Source organism: Mauremys reevesii, linkage group 6, assembly GCF_016161935.1.
Source record: "Mauremys reevesii isolate NIE-2019 linkage group 6, ASM1616193v1, whole genome shotgun sequence".
NCBI classification, from domain to species: Eukaryota; Metazoa; Chordata; order Testudines; family Geoemydidae; genus Mauremys; species Mauremys reevesii.
The window spans coordinates 38,528,457-38,549,188 of NC_052628.1; the positions used below are offsets into that span (position 1 = coordinate 38,528,457).

A 20,732-nucleotide genomic window follows, 5' to 3' on the forward strand; every position below is an offset into this window, starting at 1 on the left:
CCTCGGATCATCCTAGTAGCCTGTCTCTGAACCTGTTCCAGTTTGAATTCATCCTTCTTAAACATAGGAGACCAGAACTGCACACACTATTCCAGATGAGGTCTCACCAGTGCCTTGTAAAACGGTACTAACACCTCTTTATCTTCGCTGGAAATACCTCGCCTGATGCATCCTAAAACTGCATTAGCCTTTTTAATGGCCATATCACGTTGGCGGCTCATAGTCATCTTGTGATCAACCTGCGATCAACCAATACTCCGAGGTCCTGGAGGGTTGGCAACCGTATCAACAATCAGGAAAGTTTGAGTAACATCATTGATATTAATCATGTTTTACATTTGTACTTTGTAGTGATTTTCCTAAAGAAAGGTTGATTCTTACTGGTTGGTAACCAGTGAAATGTGTTGATTAGCAGACTATATTTAGTTTGCTAATCTTTACACTGAATTTGGTACTTCTTTTTGCTAACCAGGAGGATACACTAGATCTTTAAAAATATAATTGCTGAAATAAATGTGTAACTTACATTTATTTATATTTTTAATTTTTGCATTTTTATTATGCTAGAAAATGATGCACTTTTATCTACCAGATGATGATTTACATGTGATTTGTGTCAAGCTATGCTTGGATGAAAATTCAAACAATAATCCCAAAACAGCATTTTAATTTTTTTATTAAATAAAACTACCTTAAATGTGCTGGATATATAAGAAAAAATGTGTTGCATTTAAAAATGACTTATTAAACAATTAAACTTATTATCTGAAGTTAGTGAATTAAACTGATTGTTTCTGTTCATCATGTCCTTCAATATTTTAGAATTAGTAAATTGGTTTCTTAACTTCAAATGAACAAGTCATTGAACTGAACTAATTTAATAAACTGAAATGAAGAAAATATTCTCTTTGCACCTGAAGAAGAAGCTACTGCTGTCAAAAGTTGGTTTTGCACTTCAACAAACTCTGGTTCGAGGTGGTTAGCTTGTGACTTCCATCAGTTTAGTGGTTTGACTTACTTTGCTGCCAAATTTTAAACATCTACTGGTTGATATTATTTTTTTATTTACAATTCAAATGAAATTAAAATATTATAATAAGCTTAGGTCTTAAGGTAGGTTTCATTTTGAAATTTTATTTTAAATAAGAGGTTTATTTTTTAAATTCAATGTACATAAAAAAAAACTTTTTTTAATGAATCAATTTTTATCCACCATGGACCCAGAATCAGAAACACTGTGAGGGAAGAATTATAACAGGCCTTCACATTTAACCTTGATCTGGTGAAAAAGGAAAAACAAGTGTTCTTTTTTTTAGGCAAAAACTGCCATTGTGAGCATGTTGAATATGGAATGCAGAATTAGGCACATTGGGAGCGGGGGAGAGGTGTGGCAGAATGCATTTAGTGATTTTCACTGATTAGAAATAGGAAAACTTTTCCAACAGGCATTGTGCATTATAAAAGTTCACGTAAATCATGTGGCTGACTTAATTAGTATATGAGCTACTTAATGCTGCAGAGTATTCACTGAGGCTGGTAATTTCTCCTTATTTTATTTTCTTCTACTTGCTAGCAGCCACAACCATTTCGTCCTCTAATATATGAGAACTATATTTGATGTGTGTCTGGTGCAAAGCAGGAATTAACTCCACATTTTATAAGGTATTTTTAATAAGGTATTTTTCTCCGGTTGAGTTAAAAGAAGTTGTATTGATTGTGGTGTTTTGGAGCAGTCTAAATTATTAATTTAGCTTCATTTGGCAGGTAAGAGTTTTCAATCAATGATCTTATGAAAGACTATGTGCTTTTTCAAGAGCTGTTATCTTCATTTTAAAGATATAATAGTATTAATGAATATTTTATGTAATGTCTGCATAACTAAGTAACTGTGGTCGAAAACAAAGTATGATCTCAGTCTAAAATGCCTACTTGACAAAAGTACAGCTCCATGAAAAGCAAATCTTTCATTAAATTGCCAAGTGCCTAAGATGTTTTTCTTGAGATAATGGCCTTCAAAGTTAAACAGTTAAGTTTTTTGCCAGCTGACCATTCTGCACTATCCAGAATATGTTTTCCCTTCAAACTTTATTTAAATTAAAAATAAGAGAATCTTCTTCAAGGTGGTGTATGCAGATTCTCACTTATGAAATTCACCTTCTGGTGCTGCTCAACTTTAGTAGATGTCCAGAAAAGTAATGGCAGTTGGTACTGAATAACAGCCACCTTATGTCTCTGAATATTTGCAATTGAGGTTATAAGAGTACCCCTTTTCCTTCCTTTCTCTGTGCACACAGGGATATTCACTTTTTGTTCTGAAAGTGTTCCTTAGAAGAGCTAAGGTTTTTAGGAGGTCAGCAAGACTTTGTAACTTTTCTGGATCAGTGTAAAGACTTACTCATTTCCACTCCATGCGGGTCTAAATGGATTAGATTGTGCACTGAGATATGTTATGCCTTTAGTAGGGAGACACTACTTGTAGATCAAAAGATAAGGTGTTGATGGCCTGCTTCTGTAGTGTTTTTTACATAGTTAAACACCGCTGTTTTTTTATGTGAAATCTAAATCAGATGTTTGTTTTAGGAGGGTGGTTTTGCAATCCTTGTTTAAATAGGAATCCCAAGTCTGTATTTTTAAGTTGTATTCCCATAGGAGGAAATATGCAGAAGCCATCTAAAATAAGAAAGAAAGGTTATTTGCCATCAACATCAGTTGCTGACCGCATATTCACACTATCTACCCATCTTCTGCAGCCCAGCACCTCCCACAATTCTGTGATGCTTGGGCTATTGCAGTGTCACTGATCATGGCCATGCCCGCTTCCCCATTGCCCTCCAGAATTCCTTTGGAGGTCATTTGGGGTAGAGGGCCAAATTTTATTTTTAATTATGATCCATGGGCTGGGGTATAAATTCAAGACATGGTATTCCCCGTAATGCACAGTGCTTAGTAATAGTAAATGAACATTTAGTTATTTAATATTTGTTCAGCACCTTAATGTCACATTATCAGTAAGAATATATTTTTTTCCCTTAGCCACATTGCTATTTCTGCCTTTGTTTCTGTTCCGTCCTCATTCTCCTTTCTTTGTTTACCTCTCCCTCTTTCCTGGTTTTGTGACACTTCTCTGTTCTCTTTCTGCTTTTTTTTACCCTGCAGCAGCTCCCAGTTCCCAACTGAGGGCAGGTCAATACTGAAAATGCTGCATCAGTGCAGCTGCACCACTGTAGCTCTTTATTGAAAATGTTCCTATGCTGACAGAAGAGCTTCTCCTGTTGGTGTAGTTAATCCACCTCCATGAGAGGCGGTAGGTATGTCGACGGGAGAAGCTCTCTCATCGACATAGCACTGTCTACACAGGAGGCTGAGGGAGAGGGAAGGTTAGCTCAATATAACTACATTGCAGGATGTGGATTTTTCACACCACTGAGTGACAGTTATACCAATGTAAGTCTGTTGTGTAGACCAGGCCCCAGTCTGCTTCACTCCCATCCTATGCCCATTCTATCCAAAATAGTTAATGCTGACATTTAATTGTGATCTGGACTTTAAAGTTAATACTACAATCAAGTTAATGGAGAAGAGACATTCACACCTCTGGATGATTGTTTCAGGCTGTCTGCACACTCAGGTTACTGCATCGGTTACATTTGGTTCACATTCGAAATGTTGTCTCAACCGCTATGAAGACAAGAAACTTACTTCTTTTTGTAATTACAGCTTGGATTGTGGAGAATCAGAATGTGTCATGTGAGCCCCATTAATATTCATGTATGCTAGATACCGCCCGTGGACTTTGTTTCCTGAACTAGGGCCTTAGCTTGAAATCTATGAGGACCCAAAGCACACTCTAAAACTACTAAGAGAGTTGGTGTGCAAGTAATACAGGTTCTGTCCCTTAGGAAGTAATTATCACACACTTTTAACACTGGCCTAGGTATTCTTACACAATAAACTGTAGAGGTTTGGAATTTATTTTCATAGAACTGTGAAAAGACTCCCAGGGAAATTAAACCACAAAAATGATTTCAAATAACATTTTCTATTCAATTCTATATTGGGTTTCTATTTGATTCTATATGGATACCATCCTCATCATAGTGTTTGAATGCCTTCCAGTAGCCTATTAAACATGATGTCCACGATGGGGCCTGGGCAGCCTGGCCTAGGGATTAGTGTCAGGCACAGGTCGAGCTGCCAGGAGCCAATTACCAGGAATCAGGCTGGGTTGGAATGCCAGGAGATCATAATTGAGAGACAAACCAGAGGGCAGGGATCAAGAGTCAGTTACCACGAGTCAGGCCAAGTCAGGGTATGAGGAGGTCAGGTTTGGGCAACGGAGTCAGAGAGCAAGAACCAGCAAGCAGTACCAAGAGTCAGGCCATAACAGGATACTAGGAGGTCAGGGTGAGAAGTCAGAAACAGGAAAACACCAGACCAGTGGTCAATGGCAAGATGAAGCTCAGTTGTACAGGCAGCTTTCTGTTTTGTTCTCTGGCTTAATAGGGGCTGCGACCCAATCAGGAGCCGTGGAGCTCTCCCAGAGTGTAGGGGCTGGGCTTATGCCCCAGTTAGGCTTCCTGGATCCCAATCACAGCTCCTATCTGTGAGCTGCTGGTTAGAGAATTGGAGTGTGATGTCTCCTAAGACCTGCATTCGAGACCCAGGGGGCCTGGCACATGACTACAAATCTGTCACATGTTGTTTGTTCTCTCATCCTCTCCCCAAGGGGAGAATTGAAGGGCGGGGGGAGTGTCTTGTGTTGGTAGTGTTGGGAATTTTTATTTTTTTACAAAATTAATGTATCTGTTGCTATGTATTTTTGTTAAAGAAGGCCCCGGTCAAATAAATGTGGCTTGGACTTGGAACAGAAAGTGGTGAGGTTTGTGATGGTTCCTGGGAGAGTTCATTCCACCATCTCTTACTGGCCCTGAGAAAGTTCTGGCTCCTGCATAGACAAGCTTTACTCTTAATATTGAGAGTTCCATTGTGCCAGAGGAGTGTAGTTGTCGAAAATGGTCTCTGTCCTTGTTTTAAACAGTCTTTTAGATATCTTAGGCCCAGGCCGTGGAAACCTTTGAAGATAAGGACCGAGACCTTTAACATGATTCAAAATTCTATGGGAAGCCAATGTAGAGAGCAGTGGCCAGGCATGATGTACTCATGGTAGCCTGTGTTGCTGAAGAGACATGCTGCAGCACCCATTATTAGCTGTACTTTACTAAGAACTGAAGCCTTCATGCTCAGGTATGTTGAATAGCTGTAGTCCAGCCCAGGGGTGACAAAGGTATAAAAATCACAAGAGCTAAGAAATAGGGTAATATGGTCATGGCTTGTTAGAGATGTTCTTTCATCCTTAACTTTGAATTTCTTTGCTTTTATGGATTTTGTGTTAGACACTTAAAGCTTGGATGTGCCTTGAAGAATCAGGGCTGTGTTGATGATGGTGCAGAGACATTTCTTTCAGAACTCTACACAGCATGGGGATGCATGATGACTAGATCTGCTGGCTGGGAGTTGGCATGGCCCCACTCCCATTGTCACCAATGGATCTATCCTCAAAGCTCACACAAGAACTGGCATTTTGTCCCTGGATGGGAGGCTCCATCCACCCACCCACACCCACCCACCCCCCACCCCCCCCCACACACACCCTTTTAAGGGTACGTTTACACTGCACATTCCTTACAGCAGGCTGTAGAGTACATACACTATACACACCCCTAGCACAGGTATAAATAGCAGTGTAGATAGTGAGGCACTGCTTAGTTGAGTAAAGACATGCCTGAACCCTGTGGGTATGTATCCTACAGAGCTCTCTAAATGCCAAAGCAGTGTCTTCTCCATCCACACTGCTACTTTTAGCAGGATAGTGTCCCACTGCTTCCCTGTTGCTGGAGCCTTTTCCTGCCACAGGGAATTGAGGAAGAACCTGTCTCTGCTTCCTCTCCCCCTACACTCCCCAGAGCCTTTCACTGACACATGTAGCTACGCACTGCAATGTGGATGCAGCCTGCTTTTCACTGTGATGTATGGCTACACATACCCTACATGCTGCCATCAGTGGTATGCAGTGTAGATGTACGCTAAGACTGCACTTGTTCTGTTAGGTAGTATTCAGGAAAGTGGCAAAAGACATTTCCATTGAAACCACAAGATGAAAAGAGTGAAGCTTGGTGCATTTTATTCCTTGAACCCAACAGAAATATAAATAAGTCTGTGATTAAAATGTAAAAGTAAATTTCATTGCTATAAACATGCTCTATTTTTGATTAAGGAACTGACATAAATCACATATTTGATAATGATTTCTTTAATAATAACAAGTATGTGGCAGGCCAGCAGCCAATCAAAAGCTGGCACACTAATGATGGTACTTTGCATGCTTTATGGAAATGGGTTAATTGTCTTCCTGGAAGTTATAGTTCCTTTTCAGAACAGTTTTTTGTTCTCTCTGTGGAAGAGTGGAACTTGAGGTGCTGCACTCTGGAAAGAAATAAAAATGAAATTTATTCTGCAAATGTCTTTAGAGCATCCATTTTAACACCTTAATGTATTTGTACAGTTGTTTAAAATGTACAAAACTAAAGAACACTCTTACCTATTAACCTCAACTGTCAAAATATAATTTACCCAGCAAAAGAAAGCCTTCCCTCATTCAGCCACCTAAGACTCTTAGCACATCTGCTCACCATAAGTCCAAGAGAAAAAATGTGAGTCTTACAGCATTCCTCAAGATCACACATCAGAACTGCAGCGGACTAGAGGAGAGGGCCAATTTTAAAGTTCAGGCTTTTAAAAAGAGGCTATTAAAGAGCTATCTGTAGTTGCAAGTGCCGTGGTATTTCATAGGGAGGAAAGAAGTAGCTCGATCCCAAACTCCTGCCTCACAGCAGTCACATCTGAGCGGTCTAGACAGTTTTGATATTAATGTTTATCCCAGGACACTGGTCAGCATTCTATATATCTAATTGGGGAAAGTTTACAGGATCTCACTTGGGAGACGTGAATAATGTGGCATGTTCTCACGGGAGACCCCTCTCTTCTGCAGAGTTTTAATAAGGTTATTTTGGATTTTCAGGAAAGATTATTTTTTCTGCTTTTTTCTAGGTGTAAATTTGTACTGTATGTATAAACAGATTAATTAAAAATGAAAATACACTTTGGTGTCTTGCATGTTCACGTATTAGTGGAAACGCCAATGTTTTCACATGTATAGAAATCTGAAATCCGTTAAATTCTGGTAATCTGAATTCATATTTTTTGTATCAGATTGGAATATAGAGCTTTGACACAAGAAGTAATTTAATAGAGTTATTTTGCAGGGAATCTGTTTAGAGAATGGTTATCTCCTTTCTATTAAGTTCCTCTTATCATGGAGCATATTTTAAATAACTGTACATTCACATTAAAATGTTATATAACAGTTGTGCATTGCAGCTAAACTATCTCCCATTAATTCTACAAGTTTCCAAACTTGCTTGTATCTTCTTAATGTCACTTTTGAAAGGGCTTTTAGGCTGGCAGCAGTGAAATTTCTATTCTTCGGTAGCCTTTCATGGCTGAGACTGCAAAAATTGATAAATATTTCTACGAAGTGGAAACGATATTCATAATAGGTTTATGTGAAGTATGGTAAATATCCTACCATACAAGTCACTAATGTGAGACAGTTTTGACAGTCACTGGAAAATATTTTGAACTGTTTTCTCTCTAGTGAAAATACTTATTGATGTTACCAATATTATTATTTACAATTACAGTAATAGTGTCTGTAACACAATGTTTTAATAACACATTATTTTTTGTAAGACATATTGGTTATCCTCAAGCACCCATTCTCTAGCCATAATCACCCAGTTAGTTTTTTGTATGCTTCACAATAAACGTGTGTCTTTAGGAAAGACGTGAACCAATTTGTATCCCAGCATTCGTATCCCAGCCTTCCAGAAGATTTGCTTCTTCTGCAAAATGTTCAATAAACTAAATGGCTGATTATGACTAGGATGGAGTTTCTTGAGGATCATCTGTATATCTTACAAAACAAAATTGTTTTGTCATTAATATATTTTATTACCAATTTGGTATGTTTTACTCTTTTTCCTTACCCATTGTCTATTTGTTTGTCAGTCCCCCTTTTAGATAGTTTAGTCTCCAGGGCACAGACTATGCTTACTTTTATGTTTAGAAAGCAGCACATTGAAAGCAAACTATTGGAAACAAACAATAATAATGATAGTTTATATCTAGAAAGCATTTTACCATAGAGAGAGATGTTCTGGGGCTTCATCTTAAAACCATCCAGAAAGTGAAGCTAGGGGAGAATACAATAGCCCATTTCTTAAGTTTAATGCCTTGATGTGAGCATGTTCAACCAGTGCTCCATAATCTGCATTGGTCACCAGTGGATTTTTAATGACTGTTAAGGAGTCTGTATAAACCTGTAAATCCTTAAGTTGCCGAGGGCCTAACTCACAGAGAGATCACCAGATTCCCACAGCTGAAATCAGCAAAGGTCTTCAAGGTCTTTGAGCAGTTACTTGCATTCCTGGCCACCTGAGTGCAGGCTCCCTGGCCAGCTACACTGCCGCCTACACTTCCTGAACCAGCCCTACTCCCTGAATCCCCTCCACACTATTGTATCCTGCAGACTAGTCAGCCTTTGGGCAAATCAGGGCTTGGCTGTTCCATGTCACAGGCTAGTATATGGAATAGTTGTGGCCCACACGTGCAAAACAAACCTTTCTCTGTTTTTGCACTGTGTTTGGTTACTGTGTTGTATGTTTGGATGGCAGCTGGTTTGCAAGTCAGGTTTTTACATTGGTATTTTATGTTTAAATACATGTTTAAAATAAAGTGTTGAATTTGTGCACCAGGCTGCATTAGCAATTTTTATTATATGTAATGAAGTGGAACTTCATCATGGTGCGCCATAAATTGTGGGTTTAAGTACATGGCCAGTCTCAGTAAAATTACAAAAAATGCAAGAAAAGTCATCACGGTAATCCATAAGCATAAAAAAATCTCCATACATTTCAGCACACTATGTGTAAAGGTACATTAAAAGTGTTCGCAAAATTCATAATAAAATATATTTAAAAATGCTCCCTCAGCTGCCCCACACCCAGAAACAGCACAATTACAAATACTATTTCACTTTTCCTCCTGCATGGAACCATGGATGCCCATTATGTGGGCGCACAAAGCATCCCTGATTTCTGTTGCACATGTGGATCCAGCTCCAGTAATAATAAGTGCACTTTCTGGCTGTGTGTACCAGTTCAGCAATCTATTAGGGCCTTAAATCCACTCTTGGCAAAAAGATTCTCCCTTATCCTCTCAGACATTGTGCAGAACACAGCAGGCCACAATAATGCAGTCAGCACTGACAACACTAGCATCCAAATGTTTCTGAAGGCTGTACCAACAGAGTTCAATCTGCCAAATGCACATTCAGCCACCATCCTACAGCTACTGAGTGTGTAGCTGAATGTTCTTTTACCTGCTTCTCTGAAATCAGGGTTTGTTTTTGTAACTCATGGCAAAAGGCGGGAAGCGGGGGCCCCTAGAATAACAGTGGGGCCAGTGACTCCATTTATAACAATATCATTCAGTGGGAATAATGTCCCAGCTTGTCCAGGAAGGTAAAGTTCCAATTTCCAGAAAACCCTGACATCATGCACCTTGCCAGTGCATCCCACATTAGCATCCATTAATCTGCCTCTGTGGTCTATCAGGGCCTGCATAGCGACGGAGTAATACCTCTTGCAGTTTATGTACTTGTTTTCCTTGTGAAGGGCAAACTATGGCAGGAGTCTCATCAATGGCCTCAGCACAGTTTGGAAAAGCCAGCAATTATTTCAGGAACATTTGTAATGCCCATCACCTGTAGGTAAACCACCATCCTGGTTGCCTCACAAACCTCTGCAACAACACCCCCACAATTGACTTCCAAACTGATTAGTAACAGACCTGTAGCAGTCAGAGGTAGCCAGCTTTCAGATAGTTGTAGCAACCTGCTTCTGGACCAGCATAGCCTTCCTCATTTGTGTTTCCTGGCACTAAAGGGTCAGGACAAGCTGATAACAAACCTCCAGGAATGTCTGCTTCATCATGCAAAAGTTTTGGAGCCACTGCTGATCATCCAAGGTCCACATGACAAGGCGATCCCACCAATCTGTGTTTGTGGCCATGCTCTTACATACAAGGAATATGTGGCTATGGCAACAGGCATAGAATCATAGAATTCAAGATCAGAAGGGACCATTATGATCATCTAGTCTGACCTCCTGCAAGATGCAGGCCACATAAGCCGATTCACCCACTTCTTTAGCAAGCGACCCCTGCCCCATGCTTCGGAGGAAGGCGAAAAACCTCCAGGGCCACTGCCAATCTTCCCTGGAAGAAAATTCCTTCCCGACCCCAAATATGGCGGTCAGCTGAACCCTGAGCATGCGGGCAAGACTCTCCAGCCATACCCTCTTGAAAAAGGTTATATCATATCATTGACCCATTGTACTATTTACCAGTGTGGCACTTAATTGACCTATTGACTAAGCCCGTTATCCTATCATACCATCTCCTCCATAAACTTATCTAGCTTAATCTTAAAGTCATGGAGGTCCTTCGCTGTTTCTCTCGGTAGGCTGTTCCAGTATTGCACTCCCCTGATGGTTAGAAACCTTTGTCTAATTTCAAGCCTGAATTTCCTGACTGACAATTTATATCCGTTTGTCCTCGTGTCCACATTAGCACTGAGCTGAAATAATTCCTCTCCTTCCCTGGTATTTATCCCTCTGATATATTTAAAGAGTGCAATCATATCTCCTCTTATCCTTCTTTTGGTTAAGGAAAACAAACCGAGCTCCTCAAGTCTCCTTTCATACGACAGGCCTTCCATTCCTCGGATCATTCTAGTGGCCCTTCTTTGTACCCGTTCCAGTTTGAATTCATCCTTCTTAAACATGGGAGACCAAAACTGCACACAATACTCCAAATGAGGTCTCACCAACGCCTTATATAACGGGACTAGCACCTCCTTATCCCTACTAGAAATACCTCGCCTAATGCATCCCAAGACTGCATTAGCTTTTTTAACGGCCACATCACATTGCCTACTCATAGTCATCCTACGATCAACCAGGACTCCTAGGTCCTTCTCCTCCTCCGTTACTTCCAACTGGTACGTCCCCAGCTTATAACTAAAATTCTTGTTAGTCATCCCTAAATGCATAACCTTACACTTCTCACTATTGAATTTCATCCTGTTACTAATACTCCAGTTTACAAGGTCATCCAAATCTCCCTGGAGGATATCCCGATCCTTTTCCGAATTGGCAATACCTCCCAACTTGGTGTCATCCGCAAACTTTATCAGCCCACTCCTACTCTTGGTTCCCAGGTCAGCAATAAATAGATTGAATAAAATTGGACCCAAAACCGAACCTTGAGGAACTCCACTGGTAACCCCCCTCCAACCTGACAGTTCCCCCTTCAATACGACCCTCTGCAGTCTCCCCTTTAACCAGCTCCTTATCCACCTCTGGATTTTCATTTCGATCCCCATCTTTTCCAATTTAACCAGTAATTCTTCATGCGGTACCGTATCAAACGCCTTACTGAAATCCAGATATATTAGATCCACAGCATTTCCCTTGTCTAAAAAATCTGTTACTTTCTCAAAGAAGGAGATCAGGTTGGTTTGGCACGATCTACCTTTCGTAAATCCATGCTGTAATCTATCCCAGTTGCCATCGGCCTCATGCTCCGGAACCACTCTCTTTTAAGATTTTTTCCATGACTTTGCATACTACAGATATTAAACTAACAGGCCTGTAGTTACCCGGGTCACTTTTTTTCCCCTTCTTGAATATAGGAACTACATTCGCTAATCTCCAGTCAAACGGTACAATCCCCGAATTTAGAGATTTATTAAAAATTATCGCTAACGGGCTAGCAATATCACTCGCCAATTCCCTTAATATTCTAGGATGTAGATTATCCGGGCCCCCCGATTTACTTCCGTTAAGCTGTTCAAGTTTGGCTTCTACCTCAGATACCGTAATGTCTACCCCCATATCTTCATTCCCATCGGTCCCTCTATCACTATTCCTTAGCCCTTCATTAGCCTCATTAAAGACTGAGGCAAAATATTCGTTCAGATATTGTGCCATTCCAAGATTATCCCTAATCTCCACTCCGTTTAAAATTTTAAGCGGTCCCACTTCTTCTTTCTTGGTTTTCTTCCTATTTATATGGCTAAAAAACCGTTTGCTATTGGTTTTAATCCCCTTCGCTAGGTCCATCTCCACCCGTCGCTTTGCCTTTCTCACTGCTTCCCTACACCCTCTGACCTCAATAAGGTAGGTTTCTTTGCTGATCCCTCCCATTTTCCACTCCTGGTACGCTTTCTGTTTTTTCTTAATGACCCCTCTAAGACGCTTGCTCATCCAGCTCAGTCTAAAACTGCTACCTACGAGCCGTTTTCCCCTTCTCGGGATACATGCCTCTGACAACTCCTGCAACTTCAACCTGAAGTAACCCCAGGCGTCATCTGCCTTTAGATCCCTAAATATGTTAGCCCAGTCCACTTCCCTAACTAGTCGCCTTAATTTAGTAAAGTTAGCCCTTTTGAAATCGTAAACCCTAGTCTCAGATGCACTATTGATTACCCTGATGCATGAGCAGCATCGGGGAGAAGTGCTTTGGCAGGTCAAATATTGCCACTAAAATGTCCACCAGCATCTCACAGATGCTCTGCATGATTCCCGAAATAGGACTGACAGCATGAGTTGGAGACGTTCTTCCACTGAGTTGAGATCATGTTGATGATGACTCTGGCTTCTGGGAGCATGCAGATTCAAAAATGGCTTGGCTGGATGTGTTGGTGGGCTCAAACCACCTCTAATCAAGTCAGGCAAGATGGACTGACCACAATCCACTATGAACCAACCCTAGAGGCAGCTACAGCTGGCGAGGGTGCTAGGACCCCTGGGATATGTTGATGCCTCCCCAGAAGCAGAAGATCTTACTCGGGTCTGCGTAATGCAGTATGGACACATCAGCATGGTCGGGTGGCCTGGATTTACAATGCAGTGTGGATCCCAAGCACAAGCTTCGAAATACCAAGTTCGCAGGTGCGAGTCTCACAGCCCAGGCTTACTATGCAGTGTAGACATAGCCCCCAATATTTAAGTTGTGCATCTGGCTGTAGAATGGGACCGTGAACCAGGGAAAAAAAAAAAAGAGAGAGGATGATCAGTCCCCCCTGCATGTGGCATTTTTAGTGCTCTTCATTCGCCCAAAATCTGGGTCTGGCTTCCATTTTATGCCTCTGAATAACTGAGCAGGATTCTTGTGGAATGTGCACAGTGAGCACTCATTGGTTAAAGGAATATAGCCATAATAATTGTGCAGTATTAACAAAGCATTGTGAAGTGAGAGGCAGGTGGTAGAGAACAGGGCAGTACATGCATGCACGGTATCCCTTTTGAATGCCACATTTCCTGCTTCTGCTCATTAACTGCAATACCATAAGGTAAGTACAGGTTTCATTCCTACCTGAGAGCCCAAGTAATTTTTTGTTTTGTTAAAAACAGTAGTTTAGCTTTTAATGTAAATCCATTTCCTCCAAAATACAGACATACTTCCTCAAATGTGTCCCCTTTTCATACTTTTCTCATGATCCTTTTCTACCCTGTGGAAATTTAGCAAAATAGTCCCATTGTTGTTAATACCAGTGCAATTTCACTTGTTTTAGCCACATTGGGGTCCCAGTGTACACAAGGTAATAGCAGTCATCAGCATTTTTGAGCAAGTCTCTTCTAAACCTATTCAAGGCATGTTTAATCAAAGTGGTGCTTAAACTATTGGTGACCCCGCAACACTGGGAGTCCTGGGACTCCGACAATTTGTAACTCCAGTGAAGCTGTATTGGTGTTAGCAATGATGGGGAAACTTTGCAAAATCTCTGTAGTGTAGACAGGCCAACGTTTGCAATGTTGAGTAGTGTTCTGGGAGGGGAAGGTCTTAATGTACAGTGTGGCAAGTGAGCCTGCCTACACTTGTTTTTTTTCCTGCAACTTCTGATCCAGCAGGAGTACCTGTTTTTGAGTGCCAAACCCCTGTTCATCCACTTCAGCACTGATTATCCTTAATGTGCAGGAACAACCCCTTGCTGAGATCTTGAAAAGAATTAATAGAGCCACTTTCAATAAAATATGACAGATTTTTAGTTTTTTGTTTGGGTTTTGTTTTTTGTTAAGTTTGGCTTTAAGTACTTTGTACAAGCATTTGTTCTTGATTTTTATTCCGTTGTAGAGTTGACTTAACTATTTTTATATGACTATTGATTTTATATAACTTGTGATTTTTCTGTATCTATTTGTAACAGATTGACATGAGTTTGTTGAATAAGTAGCCTCATTTTTCTTTGATGCTCTGGCATCAGTAATCTGTGTGTCTGGTTGCAACCTACAATATGGGCACTTGTGTCAAATTCTGCTCATTCTTCTGCACGTCAGCTGTATTTCCCTGGAATACCAAAAATATGTTTGGTATTTTCTTCTGAGAATCTTTTCAGCCGTTTGAAATTCCCAAAACCTACCACTGAATCCAGTGATTTGCTGTCTTCTATTTTCCCTGATCCAGGAGACCATGTTCAATTTATGTTCTGGTTGGTCAAGATTTTTTAAAAATGAGGCCCTAAATTTAGGGATCTCAATAAGTGGCCTGGGTTTCAGAAGTGCCTGTCACCCAGCACCTCCCACTGAACAGAACTATTTAGGTACCTACTGATCTGAGCTCTGAAATCAATGCAAGCAGCTTGGTGCTTACAACATTTTCAAAAGGTGTTTATATATACACCTGCCTATCTAGATACGGAAATTGTATATTAAAGCTGAATTTTACCTTTAAAGGCCTTCCCATCCCACTTTCTATTTTTTTTTTTACTTACTGTATGTGGTTTCTTACAATGTTTTCATTTTTATTATATTATTTGTTTTTGCTTGTGCAGTGCTCTTGGTGGGGGAGGGCCTAAGAAGGGAGCTTTATCATTTCAATTATTTGAGCAAAGAAAATACAGGACATTAATTAGAGATCTTATAGGAGGTTTACATATATACATGACATTCATCACATCACTGAGATGTTAATACTTTGGTAATTTCACAAGCCATCCTTGTCATTTTACAACTGCAACAGACTGACAGATATGGTAACTTCAATTTCTTGAGAGACTATCTGATTAAAAACACTGTAATAAAGTTGCCATTACAATGCAATTAGTATAAAATGTTCACTGTACAGCTTCCCCCTACAAAGTGATTACAGTTTTTTCAAACAAATAATTGTAGTTGAAAATAATGAGAACAGTAAGAGCATATATATATAGGTCCTTTCGTTAGTGAAATATGTTGCTGTTTTAAACTCTGCTAAAAATGGAATGATTAGGAGAAATTACAGATTGGTGTGCAATATGACTGTAAGTGTTACAACAGAAAGAACACAAAGAACGCACTAACGAGAGAACTCCAAAAGACGAGAACTGTGCTCATCCCTACGAACCAGTTCTCCCTACAAAAAGGGCAAGAGTAATTTTGAGTCTATTACTTGCACCTTGTGTTATGAGTGTATATTTCCTGTAATGACAATAGGCTGGCATCACAACATCCTACTTGGTATTCATCAGACTTTGTCATTGTGACCAGAACCTCTTTGATTATCTCATCTCTAACCTCTCTGATGTTTGACTCTTATGTGTGCCATTTGACACAGATAGAGATAATTCAATCTATTATACAAACAGGCCTCCTTTGCAAATTGTAGCTATTAATGCTCATAAAGTGGCTAAAAGTTAGGGACTGGAGTCATTGAAAAAATGGATGTGAATAAAATTGCATTTTCAGTGCCAGCAAAAATAAAATAAAAATAAAAATCTGTTCCCATTGCTGTTTTTATTTTAACTGTTAATAAATGCAAACTCTTATTGCAAATATTGTTTAAATGAAAATGTAGGGCACAAAAGCACAGAAAAGTAATTCTAGCAAACCAGTATATGTATCCTACATGCAGCTGTGTCCAGCTGTTTTATACTCGTTTGTAATGTTGCTGTGCATTGTTAAAAGATGCCCTGATTAACGCTGCGGTGGCTTCATTTTAGTGGTAGGCATATATTCTGTATAAAAGATGGGGCTGCCTGCAGGGTCTTTGTTAGAGCCCCTTCTCTTGAGAATGTTCTCCTCTTACTTATAAAATAGCCTGAATCACTTGGCCGTAAGGACATATTGCAAGGCTCATCTTTTTAAAGGGGTTTTTGTGGAATGAGATGCTGTATGAGAGTAGAGCTGATAGTTAGGGATGGTGTGGTATTTCTTTTATTTTATCTATGATGTATAATTTATTTACTTATTTGTATAACTTGTGGAGTTGCTGCTGGTTCTCTTTTGTTTATATTAATTGTGATTTTAGTTAATTTTCTGGGACACCTAGAGGGGGAGAAACTTGTGGTTTTTAAATCTAAATAAAAAATATAGTAACAGAAATATGCAGCTTTTCATCTAAGGATCTCAAAATACTTTACAAAGGAAATAAACATGGAATTCCCATTTTACAAATGGTTAAACCAAGGAGCTGAGGGGACTTGCCCAAACTCATACAGCACACCTTGGGCAGGCTAGGAATAGAACTAATGTCTCCTGAGCTGCAGTTTGATACCTTAGCCACTGTGCCAAATATGTTGTTTTTAAAGCAGTTTATGATCCTTTGGCACAAAGATGCTATGTAAATGTAACCTAGGATACATATCTGAAAACTGAATTATTTTCAAGATGCAAAGATTATGAAATGATGTCTGAAGATTTGAGTGCCAAGTAACACAAATTTGAATAACCAGTTTTGCAACTATGTACTTCCTGAACACCTGAGTATTGGTTAATCAAAGATTTCTAGTGGGAATATTCAGTTATGCATCTTCTCAGCACTTAGGGTTTTCATGTTTACTTCATAGAGATTTCTAACATAACTGTAAATTCCTTTTTATAGTGCTCACTATATGGGGATAATTTCTGAAGTTAAATAATCCTAAATATGAAACAAAACAATTGATGTTTACAAGATACTCTAAAATTGTTTGTCATGCTTAAATAATGTTTTCAGCTGGTCTGCTTTCAAGTAGCTCAAATAATACACATTTCAATAATTATACAGATTTATTTTGATGTTTTGATTATGAAAATATAGCTCATAAACAAAAAAGCATAACATCTCCAATCATATCTACATTTCATTTGTAAGGAAATAAACAATGTAACTGTTTTGACATGTTTATCTCTTGGAGCTGAACAAATTAACTATATGACTTCACTGTATAGATCATGTAAATAATATAATGTCCTCTGAATATCATGCATGGTTTGCTATTGCCATTGTTCATGAAAGGAAAACAAATTATTCCTTTTGGAATAGTACTTCTGAGTTAACAGTATATTCAATTAGCAAACACATTTTACTGTAAAAAATGGTAAGGCTGTATCCAGGGGCGGCTCTAGGTATTTTGCCGCCCCAAGCACGGCAGGCAGGCTGCCTTCGGTGGCTTGCCTGCGGGAGGTCCGCTGAAGCCGCGGGACCAGCGGACCCTCCGCAGGCATGCCGCCGAAGGCAACCTGCCTGCCGCCCTCACAGTGACCGGCAGAGCGCCCCCCCGTGGCTTGCCGCCCCAGGCACGTGTTTGGCGTGCTGGTGCCTGGAGCTGCCCCTGGCTGTATCAAGGCTGAAGTGCAGAAGGTGGGGGCCTGCAAGCATTTTAAAAATTAATACTTGCCACTCCAGGCTTATATTAAACTCCCAAGGTTACAACTTCTCTCTGACCTTAGATGGTTAGATGCTGCCACCACCCAAGTGCAAACACCCCCTTTTTGAAACCTGGGAATTCCTTCCTGTGGAGTACCCTCAAGCCCTTTCACGCTCCCTCCGGGGAATAGCTGAGAAAGAAAACAAAAAAAATTAGTTGTTGCCACCAGCTAATTAAACAACATATGCACAAACCTCTTAGGGACACAAAAATGCAATCCTGTTCTTAAAAAAGGTAAATTTTATTAAAACAATACCAGGATTAAGCATTATGATAGCTTCTTGAGATCCAGCTTAAAGGTTACAAGTAAAACAAAAGCATCTGGGGTTAGCACAGAGGAATCCACAAGCCTTACAAAATAAAAGAAATAAACCTAATCACGTCTTTCTAGATATTCCTCATTTACTTACACATCTGGGGGTTTCCAATAAGTAGTTCTAGGTATGATCTGATGCTTTTTCATACCTGGCTTAAAGCTTCTGGATAACATAACTGCTGCCCTGTTCCCCTCTTTCGTGGAGAACAACAAAAGTCAAAGAGGACGTTCTAGCCATCCCATTGGCTCTTTTGGTCAGGTACTCCTTTCTTTTACCTAGCCAGGGAGACTTTTTAACCCTTTACAGGTAAAGCAAGCAGAGAACAGCCACCAAGAGGGACTTTATAGCTAACTGGTTGGCTGGGTGTCCATAAAATGGGACTCCAACCCCCTGCCGCCTTCATTTATCACAGGCTGAAAGTGTGTTTCAGGTCTGGTCTACATACAGATGTTGCCCTGGTTCTAACTAAATGTGTGCCATTAAACTCATGCAACTTTGTATGTGGACACTCTTCCAACAGGTTAAATGTAGTTTACACAGGTTAGCTTGCTCCTGTAATTTATAGGTGCAAGCTAAACTAATATAAGAGTATCTACACAAAAGGATGTACAGGTATAAAATCACACCTGGATTAAACTGATGAAACTTCTGTGTGTGTAGACCCAGGCCTCAGTGAAGTCCAGCTAAAACTCCCAAAACCTAGTCTCCAAGAATCCTGCATTTTTTAAGCTCTGGAAATGAATCATTAAAGGATCTATCCTGTTCCTTATACTTAAATAATCCATCCATATTCACTATTGCCTCACCGAATTTACACTGCGCATCAGATGTAATTTTGACCCTCAAAAACAAATGCAAGGATACACCATTGTGAAAACTTAGTAACAAGGATTTTTAAAGTTCTAATGTGGAGCCATTCTCTGAAAGAACTTCCTGGTTTGACCTCTGGGAATCCAAAAACACCCAAGCATAACTACATTTTCCTTTCTTTATACAAGCAAGATTTACAGGGAATAAAACTGCTGCTGAAACACCCAGGAGAGCAAATTCATTCTTAAAAACCAACAACTTCTTCCATCATGCTTGCATGGGAAATGCTCCTTTATCCATTCTCTGGGAATGAGCAGAGGAATATGAATTCTGTTACTATTTTACGCAGATAGTATAATAACTGGATCGTAATAAAATTGAAAGTATTAGTTTTCCTGTGGAACTCATTTATGCATTTTCCTCATTGAACCACTCACTAGTATGAACGCATTGTGTGGTTCAGCGTTGGCATATGCTTTCATAATTTTGAAAAGGAGGATGTGAGATGCCATCAATTTTCTAAGACCATTCTCCTTAAACTTTGCTCAGAACAAGTTTTTTGGTGCCAATGCAGCAAAGTGCCACATCCCACATGAATAATAGATTCATAGAACTTCAACGTATTTGGTCATCAGAGCCATCTCTCTGCCAATGCAGATTTATTCTCTATAGTAAGTTTTCTAGTGCTTTGTCCAGTTTATTGTCTTAAGTCCCAAGAGATGATGCTTCCATTACTTCTATTAGGATATTATTCCACAATTGGTTGGCTCTCATTATAAGAGAAGCTTCTCAGCCATTCAGCCTAAATGTTCTTTCTTAATTTCATCCTGTAATTTCTACTTATATGCCCATTCTGTTTATGCTCTTCAAATGCTTTTACACTGTTATCATGTCCCATTAATTGTCATGTAGCTAAGCTATACATAGTAACCCTTTTATAGTAACCTGAATTTGTCTGTTTGTTTATTTATTTATTTATTACAAATCAATCCCTAGACTCCGAATCACTTTTGTTGCTTTTCTTTAGACTTCTTCTTTTCTCTCTGTTTTCTGGTACTAAAATGCACAGTACTGAAGGCAGTGTTCCAGGTTTGGTCTCACCAATGTAATGCAGAGAGGGACATGCAGCTCTGTTTTGAGACAATTCAAAATTGTCTTGTGTCTTTCTTTTGTCCATTTCGCATTTCAAGATTATATCTAGTTTGCTGCCATCTATCACCCAGATGTCAGATTTGACATTACTGCTTTCTAGATGTCGTCCATCACAGAGAAATTCTGAGTTTAAAAACAAGAACAAGAATCCCGCTCCGTGATGTGAGACTATAGGAGGTGTCTTTGTGTAATGAATGCCTGGGCTTGGAGAGAGAAGCAGCAATTATTCATTCCGTTAGTACCATCTGGTAATTGATTCCCAAAGCAACTTTGGTGTCTGTATCTTTCTCAGACAGAAGTCACTGCAATGCAAGACATCCAAGAGAAGCAGCGGTTGAAAGCCCACTGGTGGATGCAAACATAAGCCGACTCCATGGGTGCTCCAGGGCAGAATGGTGGATTGAGCACGCCCCCGCCCCGGCCCAGAGGAAGTCAGTGCCAATGCATGCAAACCCCAGAATGAATGAGTACAGGAAAACTACAAACTCTGCTAGACTGGCCTTCAAGTTGGGGCTGTAGCCTTTTATTTTATTTCATGTTAATTATACTAGTTGGGAATTGGTCCTGCTTTGAGCAGGGGGTTGGACTAGATGACCTCCTGAGGT

At 39.8% G+C, this 20,732-nt stretch overlaps 1 protein-coding gene and 1 long non-coding RNA gene across 11 annotated transcripts in view; one reads left to right on the top strand and one right to left on the bottom strand.

The window, feature by feature from the left end:
* RNF180 (ring finger protein 180) overlaps window positions 1-20,732 on the top strand; it is a 135,785-nt gene that overhangs the window by 73,739 nt on the left and 41,314 nt on the right. The gene's annotated exons all lie outside the window — the stretch shown is intronic.
* LOC120408139 lies at window positions 6,295-10,203 on the bottom strand. Its single transcript, XR_005600444.1, has 2 exons — window positions 9,970-10,203; window positions 6,295-6,483 (listed from the first exon to the last, which is right to left on the bottom strand). It is a non-coding gene; the product is annotated as an uncharacterized LOC120408139 (long non-coding RNA).